Here is a 9,797-nt window from a genome sequence, read left to right on the forward strand (position 1 = left end):
AGGTGTCTTGTTTATCCTGAGAATGAAGAAAGAAATATAAAGAAGGTGTAGGAGCTTATCTGGGGATCGTGGGGGAAGGAGAGTTTCAGACAGAAGGAACAACTTGTGCAAAAGTCTGGAGGTAGGAAAAGGCTTGGTGCCCTCCAGGAATGGAACAAGGCCAGTTTGTTTGGAATATTATTCAGCCATAAAGAGAAATGAAGCACCCATACATGCTACAACATGGATGAACCTCAAAAAAATTATGCCAAGTGAAAGAAGTCAGTCACAAAAGGTCACATACTGTATGACTCCGTTTTATGAAATATCCAGGACAGGCAAATCCATAAAGAAAGAAAGCAGATTAGTAGTTGTCAGGGGCTGGGGGAAGGAGACATTATATAAATCATAGAGTGAGTGCCCTGTGGGTCCCCCATGTCCTCGAGTACCTCTTAGCCTTCCTTATTGCTTCTTATCTGACTTATCACGTCAACACACTCCTGTTACTATCTTTCTTACAGAGGGATGTACAGAACTGAACCCAACTTTCCCAGTGTGGCCTGAGATGAGGGCCAGGGAGTGTCTGTCACTTCCTTTGTTCTTCGCTCAGTGCTCCTATTAATGCTACCAGCATACTCATCTGGAAGCCACGTCACACTGCTAACTGGTCAGAGCTGACACTAATTCAAGCCCTTAAACTCTTTCTTCTCATATTTTCGGTCAACCCTATCAGCTCTGTCCTGCAGTACTGTGCTGATTTTATGAAGATTTTGGACCTACTATGTTCACCCTGGGCCAGTGAAGAGCAGATTGCCCAGTTCTCGAATGGGTCTGACCCTCACCTGTGTGATCTTGGACAAACAACTGACATTTTCTGGGATGGCCAAATAACCACCAAGTTCAGAGGGCCTGAGTTAGAGTCCGGCTCAGCCTCTCACTTGCTATGTGACTTTGGGCAAATGACTTCATCTTCCTGAACCTCGATTTCCCCATCTGTAAAACACAATATAATAGTGCTCACCCCACTAGTGTCAGGAGTGAATGAAATACACATATACCCACAGGGAACTGGCTTCCAGTTCCATCCCTGGCTCAGTGATTTTGAATAACCTTGAGTAAGCTGAGTCACTGCTCAGAGACAGATGATGAATAAAGAGCATGCACGCATTCAACAAACACTTCTTGGGATCCCACTGTTGCCCAGGCCTGGGTAGGTATGCCAAGAGCAGGACTTGGGATCTGTCTTAAGGTTTCCTGTCTGACGGTGAGTCTGGACACACAATTGGACAGGTGGTCACCCTGCCACCACCTGAGGGATCTAGAAAGGCTCAGAAACCAAATCCTGAGGACCCAGCTGCAAACTCTTTGGTTGCCAGTTCTTTCTCAAGGCCATAATCTGCTGCTGAGTCCAGAGTAGGTTGACGGGGGTGTCCAGCAAGCCTGGGGAGGAAGGAGACTGCACAGATGCCCTCCACCCTTGGCCATCCCTGCAAGTGGCTCTAGGAACAAAACCCCCTAATACTTATGAGATTATTGTGTCATTTGCTCCTTTTTCTTAAATATGACCACGAGGGGGAATTATGTGTCTGCTGCAAATTGGCATACTTGACCCTCCCCTCCTTCTCCCTCTTCTTCTCCCTCTTCTTCTCCCTCTTCTTCTCTCCCTCTAATTTGCAGAACTCCTTATGCATTTTTTTTTTTCCCCAAAGCAGCAACCCTATGAATTAGCTTGGGTCAGGCAGGTGAAAAACCACAATATTGATTCATTGTTGGAAATAAGAAGAGAAGGAAAGAAATGCCACCATACTCCTGCTTCTCAGAGAGAATCACTGAGGATATTTTTGAAGATATCCTTCTAGATCCTTTTGCAGTTCATAAGCATGATGACTGTGTGTTCACACTCCTGTGTGAGATGTGCCTCCCTCAAATCCTGTTACGACATCAGCACATTACCCATCAGATGTAAAAAATATCCTTCTAGTTTTTTTCTTTGTATGTGTTTTATTTTTGAAATTGATATATATCTTTATGCAATGGGGTCATATTGTATATACTGTTCTATAATATTACCTTTGCAATCCATGTCATTCCCATGTAAAGATAGAGAAACTGAGGCAGAGTGTCCAGTGACTGCCAGGGGGCAGAGTGGGGCACCGATCCTCTGTTCCTGTCCAGGACTCTTAACTTTGAGGACCACGAGGACCGTACTCTGTGGGGGCCTTGGAGCAGTTTCTAGGCCCAGCTGGAGCGGAGCAGGCAGAGGGAAGCCTGGTTGCCCTTTGGATGGCCTCCCACGGCTGCTCTCCAGAGTGTGCAGGACCCAGAGTCCTGTGTCAGCCCTGCAGAGTAGCCAAGATCCAGGTCCCCTGGGAGCACCTCCTAGGCCCACACTCACCCCTTCCTGGACGCATGTCCTCTCAGAGCTGCTAATGGGGGCCTGGACAAAATGCGAAATTAGATTATTTATTTGAGATTTTTCTTGTTTCTTGAGGTAGGACTGTATCGCTATAAATTTCTCCCTTAGGACTGCTTTCACTGTGCCCATAGATTTTGAGTCATTGTGTTTTCATTTTCATTTGTCTCAACGTATCTTTTGATTTATTCCTTGATCTCATTGTTAATCTATTCATTGTCTAGTAGCATCACACCAAGGCCTTCCTCAGGCCTGCAGACACCCGTGATTTGTTCAAGAATGACTGCAGTTTAGGCAGTGCTGGTTACTCATCACTGGAATTGTTGCCTGAGGTGCTGAGAGCCCAGCCCTACTGATTGTTGCTAAAAGAACCTCCTGCTGGGAGAGCCAGCTGGGGCTGGTTACCCAGACACTAATATGCCTTTAGCAATTCGAGAGTTGGCTGGGGTGGGGTAAAGCCAGCGAATTTCACCAGGCCAATGCAGATCAGATTTGGTGCCAGTGCCAAGCCTGCAGCCCTGAGCAAAACTCTGCGGCCTTGGGCATGCAGATACCCACCCATGATTTGTTCAAGAGATACTCCAGTTCTCACCTTGAAGCCACACAACTCAATTTTTTCCTGTATGTCTCAAGCACCTTCCAAGCTGCTATCCCTCCGCTGGAGCCCAGGGTGAGTGCCTACAAGGGAATGAGTCTGAGCGTGGGCATTTTAAGGGGACAGCTGGATTTCCAGCTTCCTTCCATCTTACCTGGACTGTCGAAATCCCCACTGATTTTCACAGCCAGATTTTGTGGAGACTCCTCTTCCTGGCTACAAGGCTATAGTAATCAAAACAGCATGGTACTGTCATAAAAACAGACACATAGATCAATGGAACAGAATAGAGAGCCCAGAAATAAATCCATACCTATTTGGTCATTTAATCTTTGACAAAGGAGGCAAGAATATTCAATGGGGTAAAAACGGTCTCTTCAATAAATGATGTGGGGAAAAATGGACAGATATATGCAAAAAAATGAGAAACTGGACCACCTTCTTACAGCACATGCAGGAATAAACTCAAAATAGATTAAAGACTTAAATGTAAGACTCCAAACCATAAAACTCTTAGAAGAAAATACAGACATTGCTCTTGGTAATATTTTTTCTGATATCTTTTCTTGGGCAAGGGAAACGAAAGAAAAAAAATGGGACTATATCAAATTAAAAAGCTTTGCAAGCAAAGGAAACCATCAACGAAATGAAAAGACAACCTACTGAATGGGAGAAGATATTCGTCTATGGTACATCTGATAAGGGGTTAATATCCAAAATTTATAAAGAATTTATAAAACTCGACACCCCCAAAAAATCCAATTTAAAAATGAGCAGAAGACCTGAATAGGTATATCTCCAAAGAGGACATACGGATGGCCAATAGACATATGAAAAGATGCTCAGTGTCACTAATCATCAGAGAAATGCAAATTAAAACCATAGTGAGATATCACCTCACACCTGTCAGAATGGCTGTCATCGATAAACCAAAAAACAACAAATGTTGACAAGGACGTGGAGAAGAGGGAACCCTCATGCACTCTTGGTGAGATTGCAAATTAATACAGCCACTACGGAAAACGGTTTGGAAGTTCCTCATAAAATTAAAAATAAAACTACCATATGACCCAGCAATTGCACTTCTGGGTATTTATTCAAAGAAAATCAGAACACTAAATCAAAAAGATATATGTACCCCTATGTTCACTGCAGTGCCATTTACAATAGCCAAGATATGGAAGCAACCTAAGTGCCCATAAATAGATGACTGGATAAAGAAAATGTGGGTACATATATATAACGGAAATTACTCAGCCATAAAAAATGAAATCTTACCATTTGCAATGACACTGATGGACCTAGAGAGTATTATGCTAAGTGAAATAAGTCAGACAGAAAAAGACAAATACCATATGTGGAATCTAAAAGACAAAATAAATGAACAAACAAAATGAAAACAGACTTATAGATACAGAGAACAAACTGGTGATTGCGAGATGGGAGGGACCTGGGGTGCGGGGCTGGGTGAAAAAGGTGAAGAGATTAAGAAGCACAAATTGATAGTTACAAAATAGTCATGGGGATGTGAAGTACAGCATAGGGAATATAGCCAAAAATATTGTAATAACTATATTAGTGTTAGGTGGGTACTAGACTAATCACTGTGTAAATTATGTAAATGTCTAATTGCTATGCTCTGTACCTGAAACTAATATAAAATAATGTTTTAAAAAAATAAACAAATTTTGCGGCAAAGTTTAAGAAAAGAAAATATGTTCACACACACACACAAAATTTTTTTGCAGGTATCTTGTGTACATTACCAGTTCTTTCTTGGAATAAATTCCTAACAATGGGATTATTGGGTACAAGGCATGCCTCTATGCCCCGCCTGTTTTTTATTTTTTGCATCTTCTGAGTCTCTACAGTAAGCAAAAGCAAAAATAAAACTTTTCCACCATTTGCGGCCCCAGCCACCCAGTTCCCCTTTCTGGAGGCAAATAATGTTTACAGTTTCTGGAGAATTCTTTTCCAGAGCAATCATGCTTCCATATAAAGAAATCGGTATTTCTCCCCAGCCAATTTTTCACACAAATGATAGCCTACTATGCACACTATTCTGCCCTCCTAGCACATTTTAAAAGCCAGGATCCTTAAGAAAAAGAAAACAACACACTATAAATCTACAAACGAGCTTCAAAATATTGTCACAAGATTTTTTTTTTAAATCGGACTCCAAAGATGGAAGAAAAGTAAAATAACTAGCGTTAGAATTTTAAAGACTCTTTCTTGCCCAAATTGTCTCTGAACACGTGGTTCTCAGCCAGCTGGACAGTAGAGACCAGCAGCTGCTGCAGAGCTGGGGTGCAGAGGCCACCCTTGGTAGGGCCGGCCCTCTGGCTGACTCTGCAGAGGGCGTGGCTTCCTGGTATCCTGTTTGGCTGCAGAGCTACGTGCAAGGGAGTGTGGCCCTGCCAAGACCACATCTGTAGCTGTCCCAGTTCTTCCAGGGGAGATGCTGCCCCTCACCTCCCGACCTTGGCCTAGGAATATTTTTATCCATCCCAATCACTAGTTAGCAGGGCAGCCCTGTAATTTGGGAGCTGGCCACCACTGGATTATAATTCCAGCAGACAGTTAGACCTCAGGATGGCCCCTTCGACTTGTATTTTGGTGATGCTTTGTGGCCGGAAGTCTGTTCTGCAAGCTATGGTGAGGACTTTGTGCAGTGGAATCAAAAGTGAGGCGGGGAAGAAGCTGGGGCCTCTGCACTTTCCGCACCTGCCTCAACTTCACCATTAAGTTGGTCTTGGCCATCTTGGAAGTACATGTGAGCCTTCTCTTCTCAAAGGAAATGGGCTGTTGCTGAGTGTGGGGCTGGCTTTACAGGCAAGGCTGGAGGAGCCACACCTCAGGGTCACTCTGGTGTGGGGTGGCCTTTGATAAAGTGCATCCCATCCCAGCCTGGTGTACATTCCCTTGTAGGTGTTCTGAATTTCCTCGCCATTGATGACGTGCTTGCATTCTCTCCTGCCTCAAAGAAGACTCCAGGAGCCCTCTGTGTGTCTGTCATGTTACTTCACTAAAACTTGACCTGCATCATGCCATTCCAAAGGCATCCACAAAAGAAACTCAACTCCTCAGGAAGAAGGAACCTGATGTTATTGAGGGCTTAGAGAGGACCCGCCACAGTTAAGGTAGTTTTGTTTGGGGCAGATTTTCATTTATTTAATGAGTATTTATGCATCAATATGCACAGAAACCTTAACAAAAGGCATTAAAAAAAAAGATTTCATGATAAAATAAAATCAGAAACTGGATGAACTCACTTGTACTCCTTCCCCGACACACATCATTGGCAATGAGTCTTTGGCTAAGAAATAGGTCATTTTCCCCGGCATCATTTACTCTGGATGGTTAAGGTTTTTGTGGTGTTATCTGATCCTCACAGCTTCCTTGGGAGGTGGGCAAGCTTCATTCCAAGTCATAGATAAGGAAACTGAGGCTCAGATTTGGGCCAGGAGCTTTGCCCAGAGTGTTCCTTCTCCGAGCACATATTTTAAAGTACTTGCCCCACAAGAATCCTTTGCTATTCCTTGCCCTGGATCATATTTCTTCATAGCACTAAGCTCTACCTGATATGCTTACGTGGCATACCATACCACACTCCATTGCATTCCATTATGTTATTTGATTGTTCATGGTCTGTGTCTCTCACTAGACTAAAGGCCCTTGAGAACAAGGAGCTGGTCTGTTTCGATCACAGCTGCGCCTCAGCCTCTAGAACAGAGATGGCCTGTTGGAGGTGCTCAACAAGTTTTGTGGAATAAATTCAGGGGCAAAGCCCAGAGTTAGACCCAGGTCTGGCTAATTCCAAAGTGGGTGCTTTTTCCATGTCACCATCCTGCCAAAGGCTCAGTGAGGTTACGTGATGGAGAGAGCCAACTGAAGGCTGAGCTCAGGGTTTGAACCCAGGTATTCCAGTCACATGCTGTCTTCTTGCCGACCACCCATTCTCCTTCCTCCCACCTCCTGCCTAGAAAGTTTCAAGCAAAGAGATTTGAGGGGATGGTGGGTACCTGGAGTATTTCTGAGCATGGCAGCAGAGCCCATTCAAAGCGCTCTAGCAAGGAGGAGTTATTAATCTAGCCACCCCCAGTATAACATACCCCCCTACACACAGCCAATGAGGCAGACCCTTAGCCAACTTGGACCCAAGGCAGGTGTCCCGTTGCCAGGCCTATAATAAGAGTCAAATGGGCCTTTGTGCTCTTCAGCAGCCCCTGGCAGGAATTCTGGTCACCATGGAAACTGATGCCTTTGGCTTCCTTCTGATGACATTTTTGGACAGCGTCCCATCAGCTCACAAGCCCCTGATGCCCAAGCTTGCCCTGGAGAGAGATTCCAAATGGGCTGAGGCCTCCAGGACTTCAAGGCTGACCTGTTGACTTAGTTTCTGGTCAAGATCTCAAGAAAGGAGAACAGGCATCGACTCATTTGGCAGAGAGGTGTGGGTGGCTGGACCCCTTACGGCTGAGAAACAGAGGTCTGCAGTATTGTTGATCCAGAGCACAAGGGGTCTCCAGCATCAGCTGGTCCAATATATTCTTATTGTCCAGATGGAGAGAATGAGGCTCAAAAAAGAAAAGGAACTTGCCCAAGGTCACACAGGAGGTGTGTCAGGGTAGGAAGGGGCAGGCCTTGGAGATGGTCTTAGGTTAGATTCCCTGAAGTGGGCCTGAGTTTAGGATTCACGTAACTTGTAATTATTTGGGATTGTTATCTCAGGTGAGGGAGGGGGAACAGAAGCCAAGCAAGAGAGGGATGGCAAACCAAGTACCACAGGAAGTGGGGGGACCCAGTCCTGCATGGATCTGTGATGTGGGTCACACCTCACAGTTGCCCCAGTCAGTCAGAATCTATGGCTCCACCGGTGCCAGTTGTTGTTGAAGGACTGCTCTGGGAGGATGTGAATTCCCAGGCACTGCCAGGGCTCCTGTGTGAGCAGGGGCCAGGCAGGCTCTGGCAGCCCAGGGCATTCTTCGAGGGAAGCACACCAGGAGAGGGTGTACCCAGAAAGAAAAAGGTATTGGGGGCGTGGAGAGGAGGAGGAGAGAATAGGATCTTGTCTGCTCCAGGGAAGGAAACTGATGCTCAGAGAAGACAAGTGACTCTCTCAAGGTCACACAGCTATTTCATGGCAGAGCCAGGGCTGGGACCAATCCCCTGGCTCCAAGTCCAGTGAGTTTTCCGCTTTACCAGATGTTTCTCCTACCTCAAACTGCTGGAACGAAAGATATCAAAGTCAGAGAGTGGGAGTGGAGAGAAATTGAAAGCTAAGAGAAGGTGGGCAGTGTCTGGACAAGTCATTGGCATGTGTGGCTCCCACTGGTGGACTGGCCTTGCACACAGGAGGCCCTCTAGAAATGCACCTCTGAGACCATTGCTAGAAGGCTGGGGGTGGAGGCTTCATCTAAATACATCAGATCACTGGGTACACAGGAGTCAGGGGGGCAGAAGCAAGGGGAGTGGAGCCCTGCGCTGTCAGCTTCCTTCCCCGTTCCACATCCCCAAAGCTGGGAGGGTGCCCAGGGTCATGGCACCCACGCCCCTGATCTGCAAAAAGGGAAACTGAGGCCTTGAAAGTTAATGAGCACCCAAAGCTACAGAGATCACAAGAGAGCCTGGCCTGCAGAGTCCAATTCGGTCACCCTTCCCTATGGCCCCCAACACTCGACACTCACTGGTTATTTGTCAAAGTAGTTAATCCGAGTCAAAGAGAGTTACCTGCACTTCCCCTTCTCCCTGTCCACCCGGCCCTGCCGAGGCTCAGGCTTGCTTCATCTCCCTTTTGGCCATCACAGAGCCCGAGGGCCTTCCTGCATCCAGTCCAGCCCCTTCACTGCCCACAGAATGTCTGGAACCCTCCCGTTGAACTCTTTACTGGCTCCTTTTAGCACACATGCCCCTCCTTGGGGCACGTGGCCATCTGTCTCTCAGGCACACACCATCACGCACCTTATGTTTCAGCTGCCCCCTCTGAGTAGTGACTGGATGCCCACTAGGCTGTCCGCTGAAAGGCCCCTTCCCTTCTCTGTCTTACTTTCAGTTTCACTCCACTGCGTGGTCCAATGCTTGGCACCTAGGAGATACTGGTCAAATATTTGATGAACATAGGGCCAGCTTCATGGGTGTGTGATCTGCGCAGCCTCATAGAACCTGGGGCTTAGAAGTGCTCTGTAACTGGCTTAATGTTCTGCTGCTGCTCTCTTGAAGTTCTTACTAATCTGTGAAGAAGTGCTGCCACATTTTTATTTTTCACTGAGCGCCGCAAATTATATAGCCAGTCTTGGATGGATAAATGAACGAGTGCCTCAGTGCCTTTGCACATGCTATTTCCTCTGTCCCAAAGGTCCTACCCCCTCTTCACCAAAGATGCCTACTCAAACCTTATTTAGTCAGGGTCCTGGCAATCTTAGGATGCTTTTGTGGAAAGAAAAAGGACAGAACTGTGGGTGGTGTTAGGAGAGCCAGCATGAGGAAGCACCCAAGGACTGGCAAAGGCAGGAAACTTTGAGAGCTAAGGGGCAAGAAGAGGAGGCGGTGCTACTGGAGCCAGTGAGAGGTAGAACCAGGGAGGAGAGGCGACCAGTGGGACTGCAATGGTAAAGCATCCACCAATATCTCTCCTCCCGAGTTTCCATCTCCTGCCAGTGCCTCCCATAGGCTGAGCCAACAGGAAGCTGGAGAGCAGGGCCCCGGGTAAGGCAGTCAATAGAAGTCCACCTCTTGGGGCACAGAGCAAGCTGAGAAGGGCAGAGAATGGAGGGGGGTGGGAGGAGGGGTCAAACGGAATCACCATAAAAT

At 46.5% G+C, this 9,797-nt stretch overlaps 1 non-coding gene across 1 annotated transcript; it reads left to right on the forward strand.

Moving 5' to 3' along the window:
* The first annotated feature begins 1,838 nt into the window (after nucleotides 1-1,838).
* LOC111736586 lies at nucleotides 1,839-1,942 on the forward strand. Its single transcript, XR_002779214.1, has one exon. It is a non-coding gene; the product is annotated as a small nucleolar RNA U13 (small nucleolar RNA).
* Nucleotides 1,943-9,797: the final 7,855 nt, after the last annotated feature.

The sequence above is a fragment of the Pteropus vampyrus genome, unplaced genomic scaffold, assembly GCF_000151845.1.
Source record: "Pteropus vampyrus isolate Shadow unplaced genomic scaffold, Pvam_2.0 Scaffold20, whole genome shotgun sequence".
Classification (NCBI taxonomy): domain Eukaryota; kingdom Metazoa; phylum Chordata; class Mammalia; order Chiroptera; family Pteropodidae; genus Pteropus; species Pteropus vampyrus.